Source organism: Chiroxiphia lanceolata, chromosome 3 (assembly GCF_009829145.1).
Source record: "Chiroxiphia lanceolata isolate bChiLan1 chromosome 3, bChiLan1.pri, whole genome shotgun sequence".
NCBI classification, from domain to species: Eukaryota; Metazoa; Chordata; class Aves; order Passeriformes; family Pipridae; genus Chiroxiphia; species Chiroxiphia lanceolata.
The window spans coordinates 71905401-71929422 of NC_045639.1; the positions used below are offsets into that span (position 1 = coordinate 71905401).

General features: G+C 41.0%; 1 protein-coding gene across 1 annotated transcript in view; it reads right to left on the reverse strand.

Moving 5' to 3' along the window:
• Positions 1–22685, reverse strand: part of PRDM1 (PR/SET domain 1) — a 56422-nt gene extending 33737 nt beyond the window's left edge. The window contains exon 1 of the mRNA XM_032684104.1: positions 22257–22685. The gene's annotated coding sequence lies outside the window, so the exon portion shown is untranslated. The remainder of the gene's footprint in view (positions 1–22256) is intronic.
• Between the last annotated feature and the right edge of the window lie 1337 nt (positions 22686–24022).

The following is a 24022-nucleotide window of genomic DNA, read 5'->3' on the forward strand; positions in this document are numbered from 1 at the left end:
AACAAATTGTAATTGTTCCTTTTGTTCCGCCTGGTGTCTAATAGCATGATACAGGAGACCAAAGCCTCAACATTTTTCTGATAGTTTGTCCATCCACTTTTAAATCCCTTTCCTTCAGCAATCAAATCACAGAAATTTAGTGTCAGAATCATCAGAAAAACAATTGAGAACTAACCGAGTTCAAGTGGTCAGTGGAGAAACTTTGATGTCCTTTGATTTCAGTGAACTATGTGTAAAATACACAGAGAAAATTTACAGACAGCCTGAATTCAATTGAGAAACATATCTAGTTCTTGTTCTGCTTATACGCTCTGTGAGTGTGTAATGAAAACTGTCAAAATTAGTAAACATATCAAGCACGCAGAAGACCAGAAAATAAAACCAGTTTGATAGGTGACATGGATTTTGGTTCGTATGAACTGAAAAAAACATTCTGCTCCCTCAGTTATGTACAACCTGATTCACAATACCATCTGCCAACCACAGACAATTTTTAAAAAATACAAGGAAAAAAAAAAAGGAAAGGCTGATGTTGCTAGTGTATTGTTGAAATCCTGCAGTTTCTGATAAGCTTGATATGTTTTCCCAAGTCAATGATTTCATCTCTGCTGGGTGTCAACATTTGCACAAGAATAATTTTGGGGGTCAGAAAGACATCAGCAAATGAGATTTCAAAAGGTTTCATAAGAGCACAGATTGCTCAAACCCAGGGAAAGGAGGGTTTCAGCTTCCAGAAGTTCACTCTTCTGCTTCTTCATTCCTCCTTCCCTGAAACTGAGTCAAAGTTCTGTAAAAACCTACAGCAAATCGTCAGATTTGCAAGACAACAGCCTCACATAAAAACCCCCAAGCTTTGCAGTGAGACAAACGCTCCAAAATGTCAGTAAATGGAGACCTATTATGGTGCAAACTCAGGCACTCTTTCAATTGGTAGGAGATGCCAGGAGATCTAGAATTGCGTTAAGAAACTCATTTCTGCACTCCTGGCATATGATGCACTATCTTTTTTTCCACTTCATTTGGTGTTCAGAAAGAAGAGTGATGATTAAAAGAGTCATTTTTCCAGATTTTTTTTCTCTCCTTTCTCCTTGAAAGGCCCAGTGCCTTACTTTAACTACAGACCATTCAAATGAAGACAACCAATTTTTGTCTTGTATTTTTCCGCTTTGCTCATCAGAACAGCAGCACTAGAACGCCTCACAAACATCAAATAATGACTAATCTGATTTTCACAATACCTCCCCCATATGTTGATGAAGGTATTATTGCTATTCTCTCTCTGCAGAAGGGGTATGGAGACACAATGACATTAACATCAAAAGCATACATTAATTTTGGGATGTGGAACAGCCAATTTACTGAGCACAGCACATTACTTTCTACGTTCAAAGCATTTCTCTTCCTGGCATCTGTGATGGCTCTGTATTTTGCAGGACTTCACATCAGGCACCCAGGAAGATGTCAGAATTATTGCCCACCTGTTGAAGGCTTTGCTGAGGTGAACTGGCATGAATATTATACAGAATTATGGAAGAAATAATACCTAGTGCTTCAGAGCAGAGCTCACCTGCTCTGAGAAGAGCAGCATTTTTTTCTGCCATGGTCATCTTACTTCCTTATGCTGCAGCAAATGAGATGGGGGGAAGAGGTGTCTTAAAGATAACATTACGCCACCCCAATTCATCTCCCCTAGCAAGCTTGTCTTATGCCTGAATGAGGCAAGTAACCAGTTAACAGTAATTAAAGGAGTAATTAAAGACTGTATCATAATGCATAAGAGGATCAAATTGGGGTTAGGCAAACAACCTTAAGTCTGGAGAACTTGAGTTTGCGATTTTAGTAATGTTTTTCTACAATTTTTATGCTGCTTTTTGAAACTGTAAATAGAAAAAGTAGACACGACATGACCTGCCACTACACTGATGCCCAGACAGATCAGCAACAGAGCTAGGATATTATGATCTGCCACAGGCAGACTTCTGCAGAGAAGCTGGCAGACCTGGCTCAGAGCAACCATATGGTTGTTTTTGGCAAGGTCACCACAAGCATTGTAAGGGATAGGACACTTCTGTTGGTGAGTTTCCCCAGGAGACCTGCTGGAAGCAGAGGAATGACTGCTTTCAGGCATCTTGATTTCATGCCAGGTTTGATGTGGAGTTTGTTCTTCCTTCTCCCAGACCTCATCTCAGACTTCTTATTGGTTTCCTTGGCCAGCAAGTCCTCAGCTTTTTACTCCTGACCCCTCTTGTAACTTCCCTTTCCAGTCACTCCCATCTTCCACTCCCACACCCAGGCTCCTGTGTGCCAAGTCTTCTCATCAAGCCAGTTTCAGTCCCTCCTGGTTCCTCATCTGCACTGTACTTTTTTCCTGTCCTCATCTAAGCAAACATGGCATGCTCTCTATCCCCATGTGCCCTTTCCTGCTGACCAGCAGGCCTGGCCTCCACAGCCTGCACAGCAGTGTGGTGCAGTCAAGTCTCCAGGCATCTCCTGGTGTTCCTCTGCAGGCACGTAGCAGTGAGCCCAGTTCACAGGTAGAGCAGACATGGTGTCAAGCCTACTGGAACTCCTGTGACTATGTTAGTATGGCACTGAGCCCGAGCTAATAAGCCCTGGTGAGAAGCCGGATATATTAGCTTGGGCTTAGCACCGTGCTAATGCAGTCAGGCAGCTTTTGGATCAGAGCTGGCTTACATCCCACCCGCTTTTAACACTGAGCTTGCTCGTCTTTGTCTACAATAACCCATAAGGATAAATCCCTCGGTCCTGTACCAACCTTACTCTCAGTTTCCCTGATCTCCGGGCATAGTCTCTCCTCCTTCATAATCCCCTCCAGGTTCAGCTCTGGTCCATAGGCTTTTAAAGACAGTTCCTTTTGATAACTCTCTGGCCTCAGGATGGTTTGCAGTAGGCACGCACCAAACATGCACTCCTCTGCTCTCAGTTCGGGTGCTCCATTCCAAATCGTTCCCTCATTGAAGCAAGTCTTGATGCCCTCCCTCCTACAGCTGCTAGGAAGGCTACTCTGCCAATCCTCTATTTTGGCTTCTAGCTCAAAAGCAATTCTCCTGGGTGTGAGAATCAGAGATGGAGGTGGGGACAGGAGGGGAGTGTGTTGAGCGTCTATCAAAGACCCAGTGCAAATGAAGCGCATGTGGAGATCCATGAACTGGGAAATGCTCCTGGCAGAGGGGATGGTATTTGAGCATCCCAGACAATGACAGTCACCACCCTCCCCTACCACATATGCTGTCCTTCACTGAGCCACTGAACCTGTCATTCTAACTTCTGGTCCAAAAAATGGGGACTATCATGGTGGAAATTACTTTTCAAAAGAAAAGTTGTTACATTCTTAATGTTAGCAATACAATTTTTGTCATAGCCAAGTTCTTGGAAATGTCAGAATAGATTTAGCCAGAAGAAAGGAAAATGCAAGACAGACTTGAGCCACACATCTAGAATTTGGTAGAATTATGAGCACCTAAAAGTGGGATCTCCTAATGCAAATGGTCTGTCTGTCTTAGCAACAGGTGATGTTGTATAAGCAACATCTAGTATTAGCAACAGCATTGCTTATACTAGATATCAGTTTCCTGAGATTAATATTAGGCGGATGAACATTCTCCTTTACTGAACATTCTCCTTTGTATGAGAATGAGAATATTACCATCACGCACAAGTCCCATACAAAGTACGTCCATGGCTTTAAACCCTTTTTCCTTGGAGCGCTGTTCCTCTTTCAGTGACCCAGACCAATGCACCAGAATCATATTCATTATACAACATGGCAAGGTTTGATAAAGACAGAGAGGATGCTCCTGTTCCAACAAGTTTACATAATTTGCTCCTTTTAATATATTAAATCCTAATGGGTAATGGAGACAGAGGAATGCTGAGACTCCTATTTTTCATCACTGTTAAGATTAAAAAAATAAACAAGTGACTGTGTAATTGCAGTAGCTTACTGTAATAAAACCAGATCATAAAATGACTAATCTCATCACCAAATAATTATAATAAAAGAATTTTTTTTTAAAGATTAATTTGTACCAGTCTGTCCCAGCATACCCCTCTCATCTAAAACTATCAGAACTATGTGCACACAAATCAGACAACAAGGAGTAAGGGAAGCTTGCAATCAGACCTAATGTCTTCCCTTCCTCTCTGCCCCCAGTACAGGACAGCCACTTCCTCTCTACAAACGCTTTGCTCAGATCTGTACACAAGTCAGGCCACATCTTCCGGGGAGGCTCAAAGTCTTTGCAGACACACAGTTGCCTTCAAAGCATCACTGGAAATCTGTGTGGGAAGACTCTAAAATATTAAAACCATCCTATACTCTTTTCTTCTAAGCCAACAACAAACCGTCTCTAAACTTATCTACCACTTCTCTGTTCAGTTTATTCTGGGCTGCAGAATAACCTTTCTGACTACTGAAAAAGATGTACAAATGCATAAGCTATATGCACACCACATGTGCGAAGGAAAACAAATAGAGACAATGTGTATGTTCCTTCCAGGAAGACAGTCCTTTTCCAGAATGTTAAAATTATGCATAAGGTTTTCCCATATTACCAAAAAGCAGGCAAAAAGCAGGCTGGTGTCAAAAAAAAGGCACTTCAAAAAGTAGCTTATCTATCTGAACTGACTTACCTTTTGGATCAACACTTCATCGTCATCTTGCCTGATTTTCTTCTCCCGCAGCTCACCACTTGCCCTCTAGCAGATTCACAAGTTATTTAAGCCAGTTATTTCTTCAGTTTTAAGAAATCCCCAGCTAAAAGTTTGCTGCAGCACTCATAACCACAGCCCAGCAGCAAGCAGGATGCAACACTGCTTCTCCTCGCACAGCGCTCAGGCAGCCAGCCCATACCGACTGACTGCAGATGAGAGATGGTCGTGTTTTCTCTGTTTCCCCATTTCTGACCTGAGAGCCCCATTGTACAGCAGGATAACTTTCAGGGACACATCCTTCATACACTCTCCTTGCTGCCAGATGTCCTCTGCAGCTAGTTCCTGGCTTACATTTTTGTATTTCACAATAGGTTAACAATTTTGATAAAAACTCCCAGGCTACTAGTCCCGAAAGAAGTATGTATTATTCTTCAAGAAGGTGGAGAGGCCAAAAGAACTGGTCTGAGTTAAATCCTCAGAATTTCTTTCATTTCACATTTCTTTCTGACTCTCAAATTGAAACTTCTGCCAGTCCTTTATATAGATAACTGGATTCCTTTGAAATATGGTCAAGCTGACAAAGTATGGGGCAGTATGATCGAGACGCTATTTCTCTGAAATACCTGGCACAAATGCACAGTGCTATTACAACTCACTGCACAGAGAGAAGAGGGCACTAACAGACCTTCAAAGGCTCATGATCAGTTTCTGTGCATGGTTGCTGTAACCCCACAGATAACAGTGAGAACAGATCAATTGGTTTAAATCTAGCAAGGATGACAAGACAAAGAGGGGCCAGAAATTCAGTATATGTACTGGTTACTGAAAACAGGCAAGACACAGGGAAATATTTTTTCTGATTAATTTACATAAAAATAGATTTGACTTTTGTACAGTTGATGTGATCTTGCAAATCACCACATTGAAGAAATCTAAACAAAGTCCATCTGCATGCTTATAAACATGTACAAATGTTTAAGGGATGCAATATGTTAAAAAAAGTCAACAATAATGGTTAGTCCATGCTTCCAATTATATTCTTTCTTCAATTAGTCTTGAAGAAACTAACACCTCTATTAATCATTTCAATTAACTCCACGCACCACATGACATCCGCACCAGCAGCCCATATGTTGCGTTCCAATCACCCAAATATTAAAGCCTTTTTAATTGATTGATCTAAAGAACATTCAACAGGCTCAAGGTGGCAGCCAGCCAGGAAATCCCAAAAGAAGATGACAAAAAGGTGGGGGTGCTAAACCAGCTTCCCAATTTGTTTTTCCTCTTCCTCCAGGGTTCACTAAGTTAATCCAATCACAGCCCATAAAGCCCCTTTTTAATAAAATAAATAAATAGATAAGAGAACACACATGTTGGCTTTCCCCCAGAGAAGCCCCCTCCGCTAAAGCTGGAGAGCCATCCTGTTAAGAAAGTGCCGCATAGGAGGGTGCATTTTTTATCCAGCAGAAATATTTAGCTTGGCCGCCCGCCAGGGAATGCTGAAAGAATAGACTGAATTAGGGGATTTACCTTCCACGTGTTTGGCACGCGTCATTAGAGGCTCTGAAGAGCTTGACTCCTTCGCTCTCTCACTCTCTGTTTTTACTCCCCCTCACCAGAGCTTTGATGCAGAGAATAAGTATGAGCTATAAGAGCAGTTGATGTGTTGCAGTTCTAAGTGTTAGCATGGTGGCTTCTGCGCTGTCAAAGAAAACTGATGCCCAGCTTCTGAAGGTAATTTTTTTTTTAATTCCAGCCAGGTATAGGGTGATATGTTTTAAAAGCGCTTGCTTTAACACGGAAAAAAAATCCCCATGCTATTTTTCTTTCTTTTCCTGACAACAACAAAAAAAAGTTTTTGAAGTTTTCTGTAGACAACTTGGAGTAAGCAGCTTAAAAGTAAATTCCTTAAGTGAAACTTCAGTCACAGAGTATTTTAGGAGCTCATTTGAAAGGTTAGTTTTGTAACAATAACCCATGAATTGCTCTCTCTGTCATTTGACTTTTATATGCTGTCATGTGGACTTATTTTAAAAAACACTTCTTTACCTAAGCACTTTAGTCTTGCAAATACCTATTAAAATCTATGACCAGAACATGTTAGTAGAGGTGGTAGGTCTATACTTCAAGTAACTCAAGCACCTTCTCAGAATTTCTAATTTGTGAAAGGAAAGACTATATTTTAAGTTAGCCTCTGCCACCTTAACTTAAGGAGAGGAAAAAAAAGAAAAGAGAAAACCCCCCCAGTTTCCAGATTAATAAAAGCGTGGAGGTCCTTAAACCAACAGTAAAAGCAAATGTTTGTGTCTGGCACACATGCGAACCCTATTTACAGGGCAGAGTTTTGCAGAACAACTCGCATTGCCACTAATACCCATCCACTGAGCTGGTGGGAGCACTGGGAGAGCCCTGCTGCTACCATCTCATCACAGTATCAAATAAATACAGACCCTATTCACACACAGTTTTTATCACTATTGATTAAAGCAAATCAGTTTAGAAGCTACTTGTTGACATGTTTACTCAAAGCAAGATTCAAGCAGAGTTTCTGAAGTAGTCCTGGCTGTATCTTTATCCCATCTTTGCTTGCAAATAAATCTGGGTCTGACTGTGGTTCAGCTAAATTCATGCCACCAGATGACAGACTCCATGGGCATTTCCATCTCTCTTTCAGTAAAACTAGTTCATTGGGCCTTGCTTATCAGGAGATCCTGCGGGCTACAGAAAAGCAACTTAAGGGGTGGATACTTGCCCTCAAATGAAAATACAAGATATTGACTCTACTGTCGGAAGAGTGCTGAAGACCATCTCCTTGTTGAATGTAAAATACCAAAGCTGCAGGGACCTCCTCTTAGCTTAAGGGCAGACTGATAGTTTATCACTTCTTAAATAAATCATTCATAATTCATAGCCAGGTTGAAAACCACACAAATAATGAGCTCTCAGTATTACTCAGCGGAAAGTGAGAACTGGAGTTTTCCACCCAAACCCGTAGAGGCTGACAAGTTCAGACATGGTTTTGTGAGCTCCTTCCTGGACTCCACATTTTAAATTCAGTTTAAAGAAAGCTAGGCAGCCACTTCCCCCGTGTCTTTGAAGTAAAGATGTTAACATCCGTGCTAATAATACAAACTACCCCTTCTTTTATCAAAGGCTTCAGCAACTGCAAAGGCTTTCTTTCCACCACAAGGAAAAACTGCAAAAATAAAGCTGCCTAGTTCTGCTGCCAACAGGGCAGATTTGGCTCTAGACACTGCGCAGATGCCCACCAGTGCCTGAAGCATTGATTTATAAGTTCATAGAATTGTTTCAGTTGCAAAAGACCTTTAAGATCATAGGCCTTAAATATCATTAGGCCCAGCACTGCCAAGTCCACCACTAAACCATGTTCCTAAGTGCCACCATCTACATGGCTTTTAAATACCTCCTCCAGAAATGGGCACTCTGCCACTTCCCTGGGCAGCCTGTTCCACTGCTTGACAATCCTTTCAGAGAAGAAATTTTTCCTAATATATCCAGTCAGAACCTCCCTTCCTGCAACTTGAGGCTTTTTCCTCTAGTTGAAAGTCCTTCCTGAGCCTCCTTTTCTCCAGGCTAAACCACCTTATCTCCCTCGTAAGACTTGTGCTCCAGACCCTTCACCAGCTTGATGCTCTTCTCTGGACTTGCTCCACACCTCAGTGTCTTTCTTGCAGTGAGGTGTCCAGAACTGAACACAGGATTTGAGGTGTGGACTCCCAGGTACCGAGTACAGGGAGATGATCACTGCTGGCAACACTGTTGCTGATACAAGCCAGGATGCCACTGGCCTTCTTGGCCACCTGGACACACTGCTGGTTCACATTCAGCCACTGTTGACCAGCACTCTGAGGTCCTTCTCTACCAGGCATCTTTCCAGTCATTCTTCCCCCAGCCTGTAGTGCTGCAGGGTGTTGTTGTGACCCACGTGCAGGACCAGGCCTTTCACCTTGTTGAACCTCATACAATTGGCCCTGGTGCATTGACCCAGCCTGTCCTGTTCCTATCCCTCTGCAGAGCCTTCCTGCTCTCCAGCAGATCAACTCCTGCCCAACTCAGTGTTGTCTGTGAACTGACAATGGGTGAATTTGAACCTTGTGTCCAGGTTGTCAGTAAAGAATTTAAACAGAACTGCCCCCAGTACTGAACTGGGGAACTCCACTGACTGTCTGCCACATGTATGTAACTCCCTTCACCACCACTCTCTGGGCCTGGCCATCCAGACAGGTTTTTACCCAGAAAAAAGTGCACCTGTCCAAGCCATAAGCAGCCAGTTTCTCCAGAAGATTGCTGTGGAAGGCAGTATCAAAGGTTTTACTGAAGTCCAGGTAGACAACATCCAGAGCCTTTCCTTCATCCACCAAGCAGGTCACCTTGCCATAAGGAGACCAGATTAGTCAAGCAATAAATCCGTGCTGGGTGGGCCTGATCTCCTAGTTCTCTTGTACGTGTCACTTGATGGTACTCAAGATGATCTGCTCCATAACCTTTATGTTTCCAGTAGAGCATCTTTGCTGCTAAATTCATCTCCAAATGACTGGCTGTGCAGCATTTGAGTACTGCACGCCAGCAGTACACAGCATTTGAGTAGCATTAGGAACTGCAACAGATAATTCCCTAGCAGTTGTTACCACATTATCAGAAAATAGAGGGACTGACAGTCCCAAAGGAAAAATTCCTCTGTGAAAAGACTGTGGGTTTAATAGAAGGTAACAGTGAATTAAGATGCAGATGCTGCAGGCTCGCATTCCATGACAAAGCACCACAGGGCAGCACATTCTTCTCCATGTGAACGTGTAAGGGAAGGTGTTTAGTTTTCTCCACTCACCTGGCACAGGGCTGCCTTCCTATAAAACACTCAGTGACACAGAAGATGCATTGCTGTTAGCTCTGGCCTCCATCATGTACTATCCCAGGAACATGTGGATTTCAGTGAATATGACTGGAATGGCCTGCCTACTTTGCCTCTTGAATAGATACAGTGAGGCCAAGTGTATTTCTGTATTGTGATTGATGTTTTGAAACTTAGGTCAAATAACAGAGAGCATTGGCCTGACAATATCAGTTCAGTGGCAAATTGCTTGATGTATTTGTCATCATTAAAACAAACTTGTGTTTAAACACAGTCCGCTCATCATATTTACAGAATAAAAATATGACCTTTAAAGTGAAATAAAAGAGCTCTTTTTCCCCCCCTACATCTCCTCCCTCTGTGTTTTTAATTAAAACCAGGCACCAACACATGTATCCATCCTTCCTTCTGTAATAGTTTGGGATTCCACTTTCAAATACTATACAGATAAAATGAACGTTTATGTGTTAGTGATTTGCAATGCAGTAAATTCTCCTTTCCCAACCTGCCGTCTTCATTAAAATCTTATTTGCTTGGTAATCTCCTTTGATCGCTAAAGTTATAAGAAGCCCCCTCCTCTTCTTTTGATACTATCAGTGTAGCTTTTGACCAGAGAGCGTGATGAATTAAATGTATGACAGATATGACAGGTGAGGAGTGCTTGGAGAGGGCTTAAACAGCAGGGATAAGACAAAGCCCCCATTTAAGAACAAAACCCCTACCCGATGGCTAGCCCGTTAATGACCAACCACTCTATTTGTCCTGGTGGATGAGGAGCAAGCTGATACTACAGACAAAGCTTTGTTAGCCACGGGGCTGTTCTTCAATCAGGCCACACAACCAACTAATTGAAATGCCCAGTTTTTCCCCCTCAGGATTTGATATACAAACTAGAGGGTTTGTAGGTATACTCTTTTTTTTTTTTCTTTTTTTCCCTCTATAATATATTAATTCAGCCACCACAAGTTTACAGCTGGACTAAGTGGAATTACAGCATATAAACCTAAAAATCTATCTGCAGGGATTCAGCTAAGCCCTAGAGAGAGACAAGTCCAGCAATACAAATCCAAGGAAATTTGGAAGTCAATCCATTAGGATTACTAGGCTTTTGATTTTGGAAGTCACAGGCTCAAAATATGGAAGCCATGAACTCTCATCTTCCTTCATTTTAGTCTGTTTTCAGAGGACTTACTGACCCTTTTTTTTTCCTATTAAAACACATTAATAAATGTGAACAGAATTATATTGGTTTTCCACTATATTTGCAAGGAAGGAAGACAGGAAAATATCTGCTTTCCTGAACTCATAGTTAACATACCTTTTAAAATTTCAGATGTATTTTCTACATGTTTAAAGTTTCCACAAGGAAACTTGTCACTCTTCTCATCAGTTAAGGACCACTCTTCCCCTCTTCAAAGTTCATTTAACTTTCAGCATGGTGTGCAGTACTAAATGTGGAGTTTCAGGCTCCTGCTACTGTAAACCACTGGATGCTTCCCAGAGGGGAAGAAATCTCTGTGCCCCCTGCAGACCAGGATTATATTCTCAATGGGCAATCTCTCATTTTAGCCTACCAATCTGTGGTTAGCAGAAGGCCAAGAGTTTCCAGGGGTAGGTGCCAATGCAACATTCATTGTTAAACCCAACTGGTAAAGAAAAATTAGATTATAGGGATGTAGCAATGATCTGCATATAATAGAAAACACGAACTAAAGCAAGAAGAGTTTTCACTTTCAGAAGAAATTAATTTTTTATCTCTTTGCCCCTTCCTGTCCTGCCCTCACAGTGTGCTGTGGCTGAATCACAGGTACTGGTATCAGGAAACCTGGGTTCTGTTCTTAGCTCTTCTGCAGGCCTCTTATGTGGCTTCTGGCACACCTTGTACCCTTTCTGTGCCTCTGTTTCCCTATATAAAAATGCGAATATCCTTACCTGTTTCAGAAAAAGCGTGGTCTAGTGGTTCAAACCATAGAATAAAGAATTCTCAGACTGAATATAGTATCAATTTCTGCTGTGTCTTGGAAGCAACTACCCTTACCAACCCAAGGGGTCAGCTTCTCCTGGAAAATGATGCATGGCCAAAATCCAGGCTTCCTGGTAGAACACCTGTGCTATTTTTCAGGTGTTTTTTTTGTCTGGATGAGAGTTCAGCCTCACCTTGCAGTGAGACCACTTATGCGAAGCGCAAAAGAAAAGACAGTCTGAGCTACAGCCAGCAAAGCTTTTGGGAGCTGCTCTCACTAGAAGGCCATGGTGGCCTTGTCTCCAAGTGTTTGTCCCCAGACTACCCAGCAGAGCTGGCCTGACTCATGGCTGGCTCAGCCATTATAGTCCTAATTCAGCATATGGAGGCAGAAGGCTGAAGTCCCAAAACTTCACCAAGCAGGATAAAAGGTTGAAATGATAGCTTTCCCTTTCCCCAGGGAGCACTCTGTAACTTTTGGCTATTTTGCAGCAAGCCACTGTGTCTCTCACGCTCTCTCCTCCTCCACTTTTCCTCCGTGAAAAGCTCGCCAAAGTTTTGAGTCCATTCAGCTTGGAATAAGTAGCAATTTGAAAACATCTGCAGGGCAGAAAAAGTATTTCCTGTCTGGCTGTATCTCATGGCTCTCTGTCTCACTGGACACTTGCAAAGGTTAATTAAATAATGCTTAGATATTCATGATACATAAAGTCCTAGACAAATGGTAAGTGTTAACATTATGAAGCATAAAAGGGTCATTCAGAGAGAATAACCTAGAGAGATCTAGAGGGAAATATGGTTAACCTCACAGAAACACACATTTCTTCACTATGGACTCGAATAAAGGTAGGCAAAGTTGTTACTAACCTCTTACTGAAAAAACCAGACTGATTTTTAGGAAAAGACCATTGGGATTCAGATCAATAAATAAAAGGGGAGGGGAGGAACAAAAAACCCATTAATCTGGTGTATTTTGTTTTTGAATGTGCAGATCTGAACAGAAGCCACATTTTTTTTCAGATAGCTTTCCAATCTCCCTATTAGTTATAATGTTGTAGTCTTATTACACATGTTGCCTACTAGATGTGCTCTGACGTTTATAGATGTCAACCCCATTTCTTAATTCAAGACATTTGTCTCTTGTGATCTCTGCACCTCTGGGTTAGAGTTCCAGCCAAAGAGGTGAGCCAGCTTGTATCTGCAGTGCAGCCATAAAATCCTCCAGTGCTACATCCCTGAAAACTGCTGCTGCCCTGAGAAAAGGCCTGGATTTTGTCTGTCTGCAGCTCAGCACCCAGAAAGGACATTTTGCAGAAGGGCTTGGTGGACATTCAGGAAAACTGTTTTCAGGACCTTATCTGAAGGACAATACTTAACTTTCACCACCTGGGCCTGGCCCCTGAAAGGAAACAGTCACACTCAATTATTGTCCTTTTCTAGACAATTACTATTTAATAAAACCTCCAGCTGATATTAACTGGTGGAAAAAAGGCTATTTTTAGTTAGGACAGTGATTCCCCCTCACTCCTTTCATCTATGAGTAATGTATTTCCTTTTGCTCTCAGTACCACAAACCAGTCCACACCAGATGCTCAGTATTAGGTAAAATTAAAAATGTGGGCATCATACCCTTTGAAAGATGCTTTGAACTCAAATTAATATACCTAAACCCACTATTTAAATTAAAGATATCCTGTCTCTCTGCTGTGTAGTTTTCCCTTTTATCAGAAAGGGAATTTTATTCCATTTAAAAGTTTTTTGGTTCAGCTCCACAGACCACGTTTTGACTTAACAACACATTGTAATTTCCTTTTAGCCACAAGAATAAAGGAAACGTATAGAAGCAACACCATAATCTTGTCAAGCACTCTCTTTCGTTTCCCTGAACAAGCCTGTTCGAGAAAATGTGAAGCCTAAGATTTTTAAGATCTGGAAGATGTTTAGAACATGAAACACTTTTATTGAAAACAGATGTATGTATTTTTATGCATTTACTGATGTACCTACACACATAAAATATACGCCTAAGAAATTCCTTTATGGACAAGAACAGAACAGCCTGAAACCTGCAGAGAGTTTGCAGAGTTCGATCCTCTTCTCTCAGCATTTTACCTTTTCCAGACTTTTGCCCCAAATCTGCATGGATACTTGGGAAAGCCCCACCAGGGAACTAACAGCCAGGGAATGCCTGCACCTGTGAGCAGGGCTCTGAACTGCTGCCAGAAGTAAAAACATGGGAGCAATGTAAAATACATTGATTTCTCATGTACCTCTATATATATAATAAAAAATGGGCTCCTGCACTACTTGTGCCATTTATTTACATGTTTGATCTTTTTCAAAACACAGTGATTTAAATGCAACTGCTCTGCTTCTGGAGCTACAGACTTGAGGCAGTTTGGTGAACATATTCAGATTTTACATTTCATAAGCAAACACCATCCACTTTCACATTCAGTTTATCCTCTTTTGATGTTCACCCTTGATGCCATCACTGACAACATTCAGGCTACAGGCAGAGGTGTAAGAGCTGCCTTTGGACTCTCTTTGGCATTTAACCGTGTCAGGCAATGGGCCTGACTTTGGTTTAGGTTTTGCTGGCCCATGAGGTGTGCCCCGAGCACACAGCAAGCCCAGGAGGCACCCACGCATGCTCTGGGGGGACGCAAGCCTGCACGTGATGCTGCTGCCTCTGCAGACTTTGAGGTCTCTCTTGATCTGTGGCAGCTTTGCCAAGGTGCTAGTGAGGTACTGAAGGGCAGCTCAGCCGTGGCCACAGCACAGAGAGAGGGACTTGCCAGGAGAAAACCCAACCACCGGGCTATAGAAACCAATGCTGAACCTGCTGCACTAGACAAGGCTAGAGATGGTAGTTGCCAGTGCCAATGATGCCACAAAAACCTAGTTCAGGACAAAGCAAAGGGGCAAGTTAAGCATCTGCGAGTTCTCTCAGCGCAGGTTAGACACTGATAGTAAAAAAGTTACTCCCCAAGAGCTTTCTCCTTGCTGGAGGTGTTGAGTTAACTGGTGGTGACCTCCCACTGACCCACAGGCAGCGTCTGCAAGTGGTGTGTGGCAGTGGTGGCCAGGAAGCTCTTCTCCCAAACAGCGCCCTTTCAAAACACCACTTCGAAAAGCAACAGCTGAGGTGACCCAGGAGTCAGCCGCCCAGCCCTGTCCAGCATGGAGGATGTCTCCCTTCACCTTCCTGGGATTTCATCCATCTTCATTTGCTTTTTCTTGCTGCCATTTCCTCTGACTTTTCAGACTTGGGACAGTGGTAGCTATTATTCATTCTCTTGTTTCTTACCAGCTGTGCAGCAAAGAGCTGCAATTTTCCATCAATAAATACCACATCAGTGCTTATTTAACCATTATTTTAATTGCTGCATTTTTTGCTCAGGTAACTCTTGAGTAAAAGCAGGGTTTACTGCATCATTATAGTTTAGAAATCTAAAAGAGAAACATCTCAATGCAATTACTAAATGTCACTCTGGGTAGCCACAAAATAACTTGGTAATGAAAACTCTGAATAGGAATGAAAATACAACCGAGGTATAAAGAATGTAATTATCCAAACCATTTGAGGTTAAGCAAGTATGAACAAACCTCCTCATTGTGCACTCTTTTTGTCTATAAAAAGAATGAAGATGTGAAGCAGCAGGACTTATCCCTTCCACTATGAACAGTGGTGTAAACAACAAGAGGTTCTCCAATTTCCAGCTAAAACAAATCATTTAGCTCTGAGTAATTCCAACAGTTTTAGTCATCAACTTGCAAAACTGCGTAACTCATATTCAGTTGACATCAATTTGAGTAATCTTGTTCCCACGTCTGGTTAAGAGAAGACTGATATATTTTGTTTTCACAGTAGGGAGGGGGAAAGCTAGCCCTTATCTTCCTCTCTGCTTCTGAGGGTACAGGAGAGATGGGGAGAAATGAAACTGTTGGGGGGAGAGAATTAGGGGGGAAGATGAAAAAGTGAGCAGGAGTCCTGGTAGCAGATTTGGGCATGGGATCATGTTCTCCATTCTAAGAACAGACCCCAAAACTCTAATACCTCAACCTTCCTCCCCAAATGTCAGAAGGCTGGCTGTCTAGTTTGCATTAGTGGATAACAATGGTGAGGAAGGCAAACAAATGTGGCAGCTGGTGACAAGAACCTCTCAGCTCAATAGAAAAGACAGAAAGAATCAGAGATTTCATGTAAGAGGAAGAGATCTAATGACTTCCCCAAGGTTTAACTGCAAGCAGAGAGCAGGGATAGGAGCTGAACCCACAGGTCCTGAATCATACTGTTTTGTCTCAATCACAAGACCCTCCTTCCTCTTGGGTGTTTTGCACTATGTAGGGTAATCAGGAAAAAGACTGCCTTGCCCTTCTAAACCAGGAATTGAATACTAAACCTGTAAATCACCTGGAAAATTGAGATGTCTTGATAGAAGGGCAATGGGTTCCAAAGAAATTATAAACTTTGCTATGTTGATCATCTGTGTTTAATCAAGATCAATTTCGATGGCATCAGGTTAGAAAATGCAGAGCTGTTTTCAGAAAAGATGCAAAAGAGCATGTCTACACCATGCAGCATGCTCAAAGCCTGCAGAGCCAGCTCCAAGCCTGCTAGAAAAGCGTAGTGTCCTGAGGGGCATCGCAGTATCAAGATAGCAATGCAGACACATTAGCAGCTAAGGTAATAAGCTCTACAGCTCAGAAAGGCACACAAATTTAAGTCCAGGGACATACACTGTTTCTAAGGCTACCTCAGCCACTGCTCCTACTCTTGAAGGCCGCTGAACCTTGTTCCATTATGCAAGCATGATCTTTCTCGCTTTCCTACTTTGCCAAGGTTGGGAAATGATGTGGTTATGCTCTATAAATGTGTTGTGGGGTAAACAGCAAGGAACTATTTCTTGAGTTTTTTCAGCTAAAGATTTTCTTAGAACAACAGAACTGCCCCAAGCAAGTTCAGGTCAAAACTACTTTAATCTGAGAGGGGCTTTTCCCTCAGAGCAGTGAGGCAAAGAAATCCCAGCCTTGGTAAAACGGGCCTCAGTTATTAGTAGAACAACTTTTTTTTTAACAAAGTTGCCTTTCCCGTCAGGAGACTGGGCTGAGCAACTGAGGAGACCTCTTCTAAATTCATCTTTTCAAAGTCTTCTAAGGCATTTCTAAGAAATATCACTGTGGTCTAGGCATTCAGATACTTCCAGAACAGTGAGCTAGTAAAACATTATGCAGACATTTTTTTAGAGCAGAACCTATATCATAAATTTTCCACCTTTGAAAAAAATTCTAGCTGACTGAGGAGTATACATGTATGTGCATGCCCATGAAATCATGCTATTTTCAGTATCAAGACCCATCTTCAAGCAATTTCTCACTCTTATAACGCATTTATCTTATGTAAAACAGATGCATGTCTCAGGTTAAGGTTTGTCTTTCAGTCTTAAGATTGTGAATACCCCTTTTAATTAAAATGGGAAATACAAATTTCCTCATTTAGTTCCAAGCCTGAAGCCCACTAGCACAAGCAGCCATCTGTAGGTTCAGCTAGAACCCTTTCAGCATCCCACAGTAAGTCTGCTGGTTAAATTAAGTGTCTTCGGACATGGATAAACCAGTGCAGCTCTGCTGAGCTGTGCCTGTTTACACGAGCTGTAAAAAAGCTGAACTAGTAGTGATGTATCCTTCCTGAGTCCTGAAACTCCATCACCAATTGTTACATTAGTACTGCTTAAAACCTGCATAGCTGATGAGATGAGCCACCCTTGTTGGCAACACTTTTTAAAGTCTCTGCTCTATGCTGTGCCTAATGGGATGAAAAACAACTAAATGAGAAAAGCAACAAGGATTACAAATGGAGATTATTAAACTGCACTAGAGGTAAACTGAGGGGGAACACCTAATGATCCTTAATGCAAAATAATTCAGTCCCAGCTTTCTCATTAAAACATCTTTTTTTTTTAAGTCTTCCCTTTTCTTCTTGTACCCAAATGAAGGCGGAAGCAGGCATTTCCCTTCCCGATGATGGAAGTGATACCAACTATTATGTCAGTATTAAGTGAACTTCCTTCCATCCATTTCTGTGGAGTTAATGTCATCTGACTCAAATGAGATTATTAAATGTGGGCTGTTCGGTTCCAACAAACTAAAGCCTTGCAAGTTTATAGCCACAATTGCTTCAGGCTTCTCCTACGGGTGATCAGAGAGAGTGTCTTTTGAATAGACTCAAAGAAACACATTTTCACACCTGTCAGGCCTAGATTAATATCCCTGCTAATTGCACTTTAAGAACGGCCAATTAGTTCTAGTTATAGAAGCTTTCATGGGTAAGGGGGAGAAGTAGCCTGTTATCACCATCAGGACTCATTGTTTCCTTGAATAGATTTGTGTCCCAAACTGCGCGTGCTTCAGTGGTTTGACTGGAAGACCTGCTGCACGCTACTGCAATGATGCCTTTACCCCAGCCCCAAGCCAGCTCCAGTGATGATAGAGACAGCAGAGGTGACCATGATCGTAAAAGGAAAACAATCCCTATGCTGAGATTACAAAACCAGAAATCCTGTTCAAACCAGAATCAGTTTGCTGAAATTTCCTAATAATCCAAATTTATTTTTGGTCGAAGATAAAACCTCCTTTTTGCTCTAAAGGGACAGTGTTTTGTTTGTAATAAAACAGTTGCTACAGCAAGGAAAAAAATGCCCAATCATGTTGCTGAATTTGCAAAAGGCAGATAAATGAAGTTCTGGCCTTGAAGTAGCAGCCTGAAGAGTGACACTGCAGAGACAACACTACGGTGGGACACTTGAAAACAAGTCAGGGACCAAGGGTTAGCCCAGCCATTGGAACGTGACAGGAAGGCTAGTTAATAAACACCAGCTAACCCCTTCAATTACAGCAATAAATTGTTCAATTGGTTAAATGTCCACAGGTTCTGCCCCAAACACCTCTGTGAACTGTTTAATTAGCAAACTCTTGCATCACTGGACGATCAGATCTTGGTGAGCACGGCAGGGACACTCGGCTCCCAGGGAGTGAGGGGCGCTGCTGCCCCGTGGAGTTTCCCTCTGCAGAGCTTGCCTTTGAACCATGCAACCTGCAATGTTTTAACAGCTCTGGAGATTATTCGTTCAGTGCCATCTATTTTTAAAAACAGGATTAATATTGTGCGGGCAAAATACATCTTAATCGCCATTCTTTCCACATCAGTTTTCTGTATTTCGATAAGAAACCCCACAAATTACAGCTTCTCACCTACCACAAGATTAGATAGCCGTTCACATGAGACGGGTTACGTAGCACAAGAGATACCGAGTACCTGGAAACTGCATGCTGTACGAAACAGACCTGCAGATTAAAAGTCAGCAAGCCTATTTCTTGAAAATATTTAACACACAAAATTTGGAATTATCTCACCAATAGTTAAGAACATTTGAAACATTGTAAAATTATTTATCATTAAGATTACTGCTGGCTACAAAGGGTATTTAGAGTATACTCATCAGGTATATGCCACTAAAGCATTAAAAAATTCTGATACAAAAAAAGTTTTGGTAAAAGCTATTTTACAAAAAACAAACAAACAAACAACCACAACCACTTATTTCTCCTGAATAAAGCAGCAAGTTTAACTTGATCAGCGAGGATCAATTAATAGTTTAAGACTCACATAAGTTGCCTTCACTGGACCTTTGATGAACCACTGATACTACATATTCTGATACTAACTAAAAAACACACGATGTTGCAGGGGGAAAATGTGTGAGTTTTAAAAATGTTTATATTAATTAGATCCATTTACCAGGAATTTCATGTCTGAAAAACAACTAGACAAAGGAGATAAGTACTATTTGTTATCTTTAGACAATGAGGAGAAATTACATTTCTCTGCTGAAGTTTTCTTTGTAAACTAAAACTAAGCTAAATTTATCACAGTTGGGAATAAAATACATACAATTTGCCTGTGGAAAGCTGTAAGTGATCGCTCCCTGTCTCTCTAGCAGAAGTATTCTTTTGGAAAAGGACTTTAGTCAGAAATGATCATTTAGAACCAATTTTTAAATAACATTGAAGAAATCTACCATTCTGTATTTCTGCCTGAGAGGTCAAGCCTGGATTCTCAAAGGATATCCAAAGAACAGACAGGCAATTCCATTTATTGGGGAAGGATTGTGTTGGACTATGCCCTATCCTCCACTTTGCAAAAATGCACAAATCACTGAACTAAATTCAGGATGCCCCTGGCTGAGCTTGCTGGCTCCTGGGATTCCTCTCCCGAGTACTGTGTTCTCCCACTGAGCTACCTGGAGAGCCTCACACCTAACTCAAGCTTGAAGATTCTCCTCCAGGTACGTACTAGACGGGTCTACATCCGCTATGAGAAACCTGTATGTTCAGCGTCGTGTAACTGCTTCAGGTTTAAGGACATGAATAGTCTTATTTGATTTAATATGCACGTCTTGCACAGCTAAGCAAAGCAAACTCTTTAAAATGGGGTTCGCGGGAAGATTTCCGTTGACTCTAATAACTGGGTCAATCTTATACAATAAATTCGAATGCAAATTTTAATCTTTATGTTGCCAGATCCCACATAGAAAAAAAATACTGCAGAGAGACCCTTTAGGCTAATACATGACATCAATTACCTCGCGTTTGTGCGTGGTGCTCAACGTTAAAGAAAATAGTGCTGTTAAGTCGGTACCATTAAAATCTGTGTACTGGCTGTTGTGTTGGCTGCTACTGAATCCGCTGGAGCGGACAATGTCGAACTACTCTCTTTTTGTTTTCTTTTTTTTTTTTTTTAGTTTTGTAGTACTAAGCGAATTAACATCTCTGAAGTCTCGGGGTCTCAGGATAGGCTTTCAGGCGACACCGATTAGCACAGCCTCACTGAATTAAACAGACTGAAGCAATTCAGGCCATTGACAATCCACGGGGGCAGGATGGGGAGAAACAGCAAATTAGGAAAAGAATAGAGGACACAATACCAGCACTGATGTCCTGGCACAGGCTTTTATTCTGGAGATAGTTTACAAGCAGTTCGTAACCTTTGGACTCCAGACAGTCTGTAGAACCAACAAGAGGAGGTTCAAGATTTGGCCTGAACTTTCCATCCAGCCCCGACACTGTCAATATTTGGAAGATGCACTGGAACTCATGAAGTCTCCATGAAATGGATGTTCGTGAAAAAACAAAAAAACAACGCCCCCTTCCCGAAACTTGCATTCATAAAGTAATTTTAGAATTTATAACTTTAATCCAGAAAGGTATTAAGGAGATAAAAATTTTTAACTTTGCTGTTCTTAAAAAAAAAATTGCTAAAGCATTTAACAAAAACTAGCCTCTCATTCCAAATTCCTAATTTCTGATTTGCTTCAAAATTTTGATTTATAATCTTAAACTTTTTTGAGTTTATAGAATAATTCATAGAAATGGCACAAGTGTGATTTTTCTGCCTAAGAAAAAAATTACTGGAGAATTTACAAAACAATATCGTCTGTGTTCCAGGCCTACCATTATTTCACTGATCTGTTTAAAATATGTTAACATTTCTTACATTCTCTATTGTAAATCAACTCAGTTATCATATGAAACCATACTCTGTCAAGAGAAAATTATTTAAACAAAATAACTTAAGCTACAAATAAAGGTTTTGTTCTTTGATAGTAATTGTAAAAAACTAAATAAAAAATTAGAAGTATGTATTTTTTCTGTGAATGAAAAGTTCTTAAAATAATCATTACTTATTCCAGAGACTTTCATGTCATGTTAACTAGGAAGTGTCGTTTACTATTAACAACATAAAACTAGAAGAGAAAGAGTTATCTTTGAAATCTTTCATCATTTTGTTTCTTGTCACGTGTTTAATAGTCTAAGTCACAGAAAACTCAATTGAATCAAACATGCTTGCACACCAGTGCAAGGATAACCTAAATGAAGAAGGAACTGAGTGCCCAACAATACTTTAACAAAGAATTTTTTATCTGGTCAATAAAAATACCTTAAATGCATCAAGTTCTAAACTTCTGTTCTGAACAGAGGCTTCTATTGTGAGCAGATGCTATACAGTTAAAAATCTATTACTTTATTCAAAGCTAGCAATCTTATTTGTTTGTAGAGGTGGATCACTTCATTCATCAAGGGAGGAAAAGTTAGTCTGAAAAAATAACCACAAAGAGACAATTTCTGATGTAATGCATATATCTCCTACTAGTCAGGATCAAAAAAATGAAATACCAACTTACTCCGCCCATAACTGTGAAAAAGCAAAACACTGGATTTGCTCTAGATATGCTTTTAAAGCTGTCAATGCTGAGTTCTGGGTTTCTACCTGTAGGAATAAATAATTTGCTTATGCTCAACTGAAGCTTACGTTTCTTATTTTAAATACATAGAGGGCATTTGTGTTTGGCATTAAAAAAAACCAAACCAAACCAACCAACTCATCAAAAAATACCCCAATTACAACTCATCCAGAACCAGCGTTTTTTAAACAGTTCAATAACTGCTCAGATTTAAGATACTAACACAACCCATTTTATAAGTCAAGATGACTAATGAAGATGACCATACAATGCTATCATTGCAAGAACTGTGCTTGGGTGAGAGGTCTCTCACATAAAGAAAATGTAAATTTTTGCCTTCAAGTTCAGAAAAGAAGACTGTTATCCCATATGCCTTATAACAAGCAATTTTCACAAAGTTTTCAAAGCCCCCAGCATGCAAGTAAGTTCCACAGTTTTGACTCACCTGATCTATTAGGTTTTTGCCTTGTACAGAAAGCTCAAAGTTTCAGCACTATCTTGCCCCTTCATACTCCGTACGGAGTATCTCCACACTGTAACCTCCTGCATAAAGCATGATCTTGCCTATTTCTCTCCCCTTTCTCAAAGCGTTAAAACAAAGCTACGCCAACTATCCTGAGAAGCTCTACGCTGCATCAAGCACCTGGTTCAGACCGCAGTCAGTTAAAAAATCAAAATAACAGCTGAGTTGAGGTCAGCCACTCTACAAACTTCAGAACATACTCAGAGACCCTACTACCCTCATCCCTCCTGTCTTTATTTGAAAACAGCAGTTCTAGTAATGTGATGCCTTCCTTCCCTTCCCTGCTTGAGCAGGCAGTGAAAGCCCTCCTGCTGTCTTCTAAGAAGAAAGGTTTAGTCTCCAACCTGAACTAGCCTGTCTGCAGAAGTAAGACAACTCATCTCACACTGATAGCATTTGTTTAAGAAACACAGGTTCAACAGAGCCGGTTAACCATTAGCCAGCACCTATACAGATCGTATTACACTCACTATGCACACTTGTTAAGGTATCCTTGTATGAAATTTAGTTTAAGAGAAGCACTTGGGTCAATCAGTCTCCTCTAAGCGTTGCTACAGGGTAACACCAACTGCCCCAACACAGAACATCAGGATGCACACTGACGCACACTGAGTCAGCCGTGGGCGAAAGCTCCGTGTTTGTAGAAATGATAGTTGTCAAATACCTCCCTTAAACAACTCAAATGCTTATTACTGATACCAAAAACTGCTCAGAAGGAATTCACAGGCACTAAAAATTCATACTAGATGTTCGCAGATTTAACAGACATGCCTAAACCCAGTCCATGCAAACATTCCCATACATCCATCCATAAGCTGCTCAACTCTAGAGGCTGAAAACAGCAGCTGTCTTCCTAAAAAATAGTGGAAAGTTACCATACTTTTCAAATCTTTTTTTTTTGAGAGTTTCACAAGTTACTTATGCAGGTCAGAAAACTACTTAGTGCTGCCATTATTTTCTATTAACCTAACTCTTGAAAAAAACTGCAGCTGCAATGATACTTTGTCACACCACACAGATTATTTTGTCAAACCCAAAGCACAAGATTTATTATTACAGACTTTAATTACAAAACCATCTAGAAGCCACAAGCAAGAGCACTGTGCCAGGCATCATGTAAATGCTAGAAAGAAACCTTACCAGCTCAAAGAATTTGCAATCAGATAGAGAAGGGAGACACAACGTGAAAGATGGGAATTGGCATTACCTTCACTTCACGGGACAAATAACGTATGTGTGGAGACTTAGAAAGATTAAGACTCTTCTCCTGCAACTTCAGACTTAGCGTGGCAGGTATTAACGTTATAGAACGTTTTATGCATGCCAGGGCTCACCAGTGTCAGCACTAAAACACAAAGGAATGTCGATCTCCAGTAATTTAGCCTGAAACAGACATAGGAACCGAGTGCACATCTCCCAGAGTCCTACCCACTATTTTAACAACCTCAGTTTTACCCCGTTTTTGCACCTATACACCTCTCTTCTTGTGACAGTTGGTGCTATCCTTTTCCTGGGTTATATTAATTCAGGATCCAAATCTAGTGCGTAGCTTTTCAATCTTCGTAGCACAAATAAGATTAATTTTTAATTTTAAGGCCCTGATTCAGCAAAACATTCAACTACATGCTTAATTCTATCCCTATTCAGTAAAGTACTTAAGTATTTGCTTAATTCTCATTTACTCTGCT